Here is a 7,009-nt window from a genome sequence, read left to right as displayed (position 1 = left end):
AGGAGGAGAGAGAGCAGACTCCCAGCTAAGCAAGGAGCCTGATGTGGGACTCAATCTCAAGAACCTGGAATCACAACCTGAGCCAAACCTAGATGCTTAACTGATTGAGTCACCCTGATACTCATGACCTTTGCTTTATGTTGCAGTGCTATGCTTACCTGCTGCTGTGGTTTTCATATTTTCTTCCCAGGGCCCAACGCAGGGCCTGAGTCCTCAACAAAATTAGAATAAATACATAAATACAACCAGAAGTCACATATGGTTCCATGAGCTCTTACTGAAATTCAGCATAAGGAATATAAAGAAATCTATTGTTATAAGGTGATTTATTTTTTTTTATTACCATATAATGTATTATTAGCCCCAGGGGTAAAGGTCTGTGAATCGCCAGGTTTACACATTTTATAGCACATACCTTCCCCAATGTCCATAATCCCACCACCCTCTCCTGACCCTCCTCCCCCCGGCAACCCTCAGTTTGTTTTGTGAGATTAAGAGTCTCATGATTTGTCTCCCTCCCGATCCCATCTTGTTTCATTTATTCTTTTCCTACCCCCCATGTTGCCTTTCAACTTCCTCATATCAGGGAGATAATATGATAATTGTCTTTCTCTGATTGACTTATTTGACTAAGCATGATATCATATCCTCTAGTTCCATCCACATCATGGCAAATGGCAAGATTTCATTTCTTTTGATGGCTGAATAGTATTCCATTGTATATATATATACACCACCTCTTCTTTATCCATTCATCTGTTGATGGACATCTAGGATCATTCCATAGTTTGGCTCTTGTGGATATTGCTGCTATAAACATTCGGGTACATGTATCCCTTCGGATACCTACTTTTGTATCTTTAGGGTAAATACCCAGTAGTGCAATTGCTAGGTCATAGGGTGGCTCTATTTTCAACTTTTTGAGGAACCTCCATGCTGTTTTCCAGAGTGGTTTCACCAGCTTGCATTTCCACCAACATTGTAGGAGGGTTCCCCTTTCTCCACATCCTCGCCAGCATCTATCATTTCCTAACTTGTTAATTTTAGTCATTCTGACTGGTGTGAGGTGGTATCTCATGTGCTTTTGATTTGTATTTCCCAGATGCCAAGTGATGTGCAGCACTTTTTCATGTGTCTGTTGGCCATCTGGATGTCTTCTTTGTAGAAATGTCTGTTCATGTCTTCTGCCCATTTCTTTTTTTTTTTTTTTTAATTTATTTATTTTCAGCATAGCAGTATTCATTATTTTTTCACCACACCCAGTGCGCCATGCAATCCATGCCCTCTATAATACCCACCACCTGGTACCCCAACCTCCCACCCCCGCCACTTCAAACCCCTCAGATTGTTTTTAAGAGTTCACAGTCTCTCATGATTCACCTCCCCTTCCAATTTCCCCCAACTCCCTTTTCCTCTCTAACTCCCCATGTCCTCCATGCTATTTGTTATGCTATTTGTTAAGTGAAACCATATGATAATTGCCTCTCTCTGCTTGACTTATTTCACTCAGCATAATCTCTTCCAGTCTCGCCCATGTTGCTACAAAAGTTGGGTATTCATCCTTTCTGATGGAGGCATAATACTCCATAGTGTATATGGACCATATTTTCCATATCCATTTGTTCATTGAAGGGCATCTTGGTTCTTTCCATAGTTTGGCGACCGTGGCCATTGCTGCTATAAACATTGCAGTACAGATGGCCCTTCTTTTCACGACATCTCTATCTTTGGGGTAAATACCCAGGAGTGAAATTGCAGGGTCATAGGGAAGTTCTATTTTTAATTTCTTGAGGAATCTCCATACTCTTCTCCAAAGAGGCTGCACCAACTTGCATTCCCACCAACACCAGACACATGAAAAAATGTTCATCATCACTAGCCCTCAGGGAGATTCAAATTAAAATCACATTGCGATATCACCTTACACCAGTTAGAATGGCCAAAATTAACAAGACAGGAAACAACATGTGTTGGAGGGGATGTGGAGAAAGGGGAACCCTCTTACACTGTTGGCGGGAGTGCAAGTTCTGCCCATTTCTTGATTGGATTATTTGTATTTTGGGTGTTGAGTTTGATAACTTCTTTATAGATTTGGGGTACTAGCCCTTTATCTGATATGTTGTTTGCAAATATCTTCTCCCATTCTGTCATTTGTAAAAGGTGATTTTAAAAAAAAAGAATATGATTGAGAAATTGAGACAGATATAAAAAGGATATATGTTAAAGGTTTTAATTCATAAATTAATTAGCAAATCAGTAAGAAATTAGAACTGGTTCAAATAAAAATTATAGACGTACTGGCATTAATTTACAAAATGAATTTAAATGAGACTACACACAGGGAATAATCAATTCCAGTGCACTGAACACAATTTATATTTCTATGGACAAGAATCATTGGTACTCCTATCAGCTTTCTACAACTTATAGAGTTCTAAAATAACTCAAATACAACAAAAGAAGGAGAGAACCTACAAGATCAGGTAACTCAGACAACATCTAATTTTCCATTATACATGTCCAGTATGATTCTTAGTCCATTTCAAAGTCCTTTACATTTTTTCCTGTTCTATTTCAAGCCTGAAACCAACAGCATTAAAATTTTTTGAGTTTATTATAAATGGTAACAGCAGGGAAAACCAATTGGAACACCTATTTCAACCATCAAAGGACAAATTTACTTCCATAAATATTGTGTAAAACAAATATTCTGGGGCATCTGGGGGCTCAGTCAGTTAAACATCTGACTCTTGATTTAGGCTCAGGTCATGATCTCGGGATTGTGAGATGGAACCCTATGCTAGGCTCCAGAGTTAGTGGGAAGTCTGCTTGAGATTCTCTTCCTCTACTCCTCTTCCTCTACTCCTCCCCTTGCTCACTCTCTCTCTCTCAAATAAATAAATGTGTAAAAATAAACAAATATTCTACTTTAGATCAAGGTGAAAAAGAAAACAGAAACCGAATTTATTGTATGTACAGATATATCTAAAATAATTAGATTGGAGTGCCTGGGTGGCTTGGTAATTGAGCGGCTGACTTCAGCTCAGGTCATGACCCCAAGGTCCTGGATGGAGCACCACACTGGGCTCCCTGCTTGGCACGAAGCCTGCTTCTCCCTCTCCCACTCCCCCTGCTTGTGTTTCTGTTCTTGCTGTCTCTCTCTCTGTCAAATAAAATCTTTTTAAAAAATAAAATAGGGGCGCCTGGGTGGCTCAGTGGATTAAGCCGCTGCCTTCGGCTCAGGTCATGATCTCAGTGTCCTGGGATCGAGCCCCGCATCGGGCTCTTTGCTCAGCGGGAGCCTGCTTCCTCCTCTCTCTCTGCCTGACTCTCCGCCTACTTGTGATCTTTCTCTCTGTCAAATAAATTAATAAAATCTTTAAAAAAAATAAAAAATAAAAAATAAAATAAATAGATTTATATGCATATAAACTAGTACTATCAAAATCACTTATGAGTTTGGAAATAATTTAGAATATATGAGAAACAGACTGAGGATTTTGGAGGGGAGGTGAGTGGGGAGAGAGGTGAGCCTATTGATGGGTATTAAGAAAGGCACGTATTGCATGGGTGTGGTGCAAAAACAATGAATTTTGGAATACTGAAAAAATAAAAAAAATTAGAGCATACTTCATAAATCCTGATAACATTGCTTCAAGCATAAGATTATATTTGAATGGGAACAAAGGAGTTCAGTGTAAACCATTTAATGAGTTTCCATATCTGTATACATTGAATTTCTTATTTATTTATTTATTTATTTGTTTGTTTGTTTGTTTGACAGAGAGAGATCACAAGTAGGCAGAGAGGCAGGCAGGGAGAGAGGAAGGGAAGCAGGCTCCCTGCTGAGCAGAGAGCCCGATGCGGGACTCTTTTGATCCCAGGACCCTGAGATCATGACCTGAGCCAAAGGCAGCGGCTTAACCCACTGAGCCACCCAGGCGCCCTACATTGAATTTCTTAAGTACACAACAGATAGAATATGAAATTTCTTTCTTTCTTTCTTTCTTTTTTTTTTTAAAGATTTTATTTATTTATTTGACAGAGATCACAAGTAGGCAGAGAGGCAGACAGAGAGAGAGGAGGAAGCAGGCTCCCTTCTGAGCAGAGAGCCCGATGCGGGACTCGATCCCAGCACCCCGAGACCATGACCTGAGCCGAAGGCAGCGGCTCAACCCACTGAGCCACCCAGGCGCCCCTAGAATATGAAATTTCTGATAAGAGTTAGAACATAATCTTACTTGAAGATTTGTCAACAAAATAGATTCTTTATTCATTCTTGAGTTATAAATATTCTGTATCTGTGGTGGTTTTGTTAAACTTGGTTAAGCTGGAACTATGTTTTGTGGAATTCCTTTTCCTGCATAGTCATGGTTGGGATGACAACAGGAGAGATTTGTAAGAGATGAGAAATGTGCAGGAAAAAAACCAACCATTCTGTCTGCATTTTGTGTTCCTTCCCAGGTCAGCAAGAGAAAAACCCCTCCTTCAGGAGCAGGTGTGAGCACAGCCCTATGATAAAGAGCATCAGCTTCTCTTCAGTCCTCAAGAAGACAACACAGACCCCTGTCTGTCCTCCCCTTGCATCACAAGCAACTCTCCTGTCTGCTGACCTGCAGCAATTTCAGTAGTATGCTAATCTTAAAAATGTTAAGTCTTTCAATCCATGAACATGGGGTGTCTTTCTACCTTTTTGACATCTTTAATTTCTTTCAGCAATGTTTTACGCTTTTCAGTATACAAGACTTTTTCCTAAGTGATTTTATATGGTTGGTAAATAAAATAGTTTTCTTAATTTCCTTTACAGATTATTCACTGTTAGTGTATAGAAATGTAACTGACTTTCATGTATTGACTTTGTATCCTGCTACCTTGCTGAATTAGTTTCCTAATTCCAAAAGTTTATTTTTTGGAATCTTTAGGATTTTCTACATCATGCCATCTGTGAACATAGATAATTTTTCTTCCTCCTTTCCAACTTGGATGATCTTTATTCCTTTTTTCTTGCCTAATTGTTCTGTCTAAAATGTCCAGTACTGTATTGAATAGAAATGGCAAAATGAACATCCTTATCTTGTTGCAGATCTTACAGCAAAAGCTTCCAGGCTTTCACCACTGAGAATGATGTCAGTTGGGCATTTTTCATGTACAGATTTGATCATCATTAGGAAGTTTCATTCAATTCCCAGTTTGTTGAGTGTTTTTATCATGAAAGGACATTGTTTTGTTAAATGCTTTTTCTGCATGAATTGAGATAACCATTTGAGTTTTTCCCCCTCATTCTATTAATGTGGTATATTATATTGACTGATTTTTCTATGTTGAACAAACTTTGAATTTCTGGAGTAAATTTCACTTAATCATAGTGTATAATGCTTCTAATATGCTGCTGGTTTTAGTTTGCTATTTTGTTCAGAATTTTTACATCAATATTCATAAGGAATATTGGTCTATAGTTTTCCCTTCATGTAGTATCTTTGTGTGGATTTGATATCAGGGTAATGTTGACCTCATAGAAAGAATTAGTAGGTATTCCTTTGCCTTCGATTTTTGGGAAGATTTTGAAAATGATTCGTACTAACTCTTCTTTAAATGTTTGGTAGGGACACTTGGGTAGCTCAGCTGGTTAAGCATCTGCCTTCAGCCCAGGTCATGATCCCAGGGTCCTGGGATTGAGTCCCACATTGGGTTTCTTACTCAGCTGGGAGTTTGCTTCTCTCTCTGTCTGCCGCTCCCCCTGCTTGTGTTCTCTCTCTCTCTCTCTGACAAATAAATAAAATCTTTAAAAAGTAAAAAATAAAAATAAATAAATGTTTGATGGAATTTAACAATGAAGCAATCTGGCCCATGGTATTTCTCAGGAGATTTTTTGTTACTGAATAATTGTTAGTGATATAAGTATTCACATTTTTATTTTTTCATGGTTCAGTTTCAGTAGATTGTGTGTTTTTAGGAATTTGTCCATTTCATCAGTTTGTTAGTGCACCATTGTTCATAGCATTCTCATATCCTTTTTATTTCTGTGAGATCATTAGTAATATCCCCATTTTCACTTCTGATCTTAGTATTTTGAGTCTTCTTTTTTCATAGTCAATCTAGCTAAATGTTTGGCAATTTTGTTTCTTCTTCAAGAACCAACTTTTGATTTCATTGATTTTCTTTACTGTTTTTCTATTCTCAGTTTTATTCTTTTTCCATTCTAATCTTTATTTATTTATTTATTTGCTTCTAAACACTTTGAGTTTAGTTTGCTTTTTTTCCTCATTCATTAAGCTGTAAAGTTAGGTTATTAATTTGAGTTCCTTCTCCTTTTAATGTATGTGTATACAGCTATAAATTTCCCTCTTTACACTACTTTCACTGCATCCCATAGGTTTTTATATATTTTTTTAAGATTTTATTCATTTATTTGACAGAGAGAAATCACAAGTAGGCAGAGAGGCAGGCAGAGAGAGAGAAGGAAGCAGGCTCCCTGTCGAGCAGAGAGCCTGATGCAGGGCTCAATCCTAGGATCCTGAGATCATGACCCGAGCCAAAGGCAGAGGCTTAACCCACTGAGCCACCCAGGTGACCCTATATGGTTTTTGGTTTTGTTTTGTTTTGTTTTTTCATTTTTCTTACAGTGGAAGTTTTCTTTTTTCCTTTTTTTTTTTTTTTAAAGATTTTATGTATTTATTTGACTGACAGAGATCACAGGTAGGCAGAGAGGCAGGCAGAGAGAGAGGAGGAAGCAGGCCTCCTGCTGAGCAGAGAGCCCAATGCAGGGCTCGATCCCAGGAACCCAGGATCAGACCTGAGCCAAAGGCAGAGGTTTTAACCCACTGAGGCACCCAAGCGCCCCTACAGTGGAAGTTTTCTAATTTTTCTTATGATTTCTCTTTTGACAAGTCGGTTATTTAGAAGTGTGTTGTTTAATTTCTACACATTTATGAATTTTCCAGTTTTTCCTTCTGTTAATAATTTCACATTTCATTTTATTGTGATCAGAAAAAAATGCTTTTTATGATTC

This window comes from Mustela nivalis (genome assembly GCF_964662115.1).
Source record: "Mustela nivalis genome assembly, chromosome: 2".
Lineage (NCBI taxonomy): Eukaryota > Metazoa > Chordata > Mammalia > Carnivora > Mustelidae > Mustela > Mustela nivalis.
The sequence above is the reverse complement of the archived record's forward strand: the minus strand, read 5'-3'. Positions refer to the sequence as shown.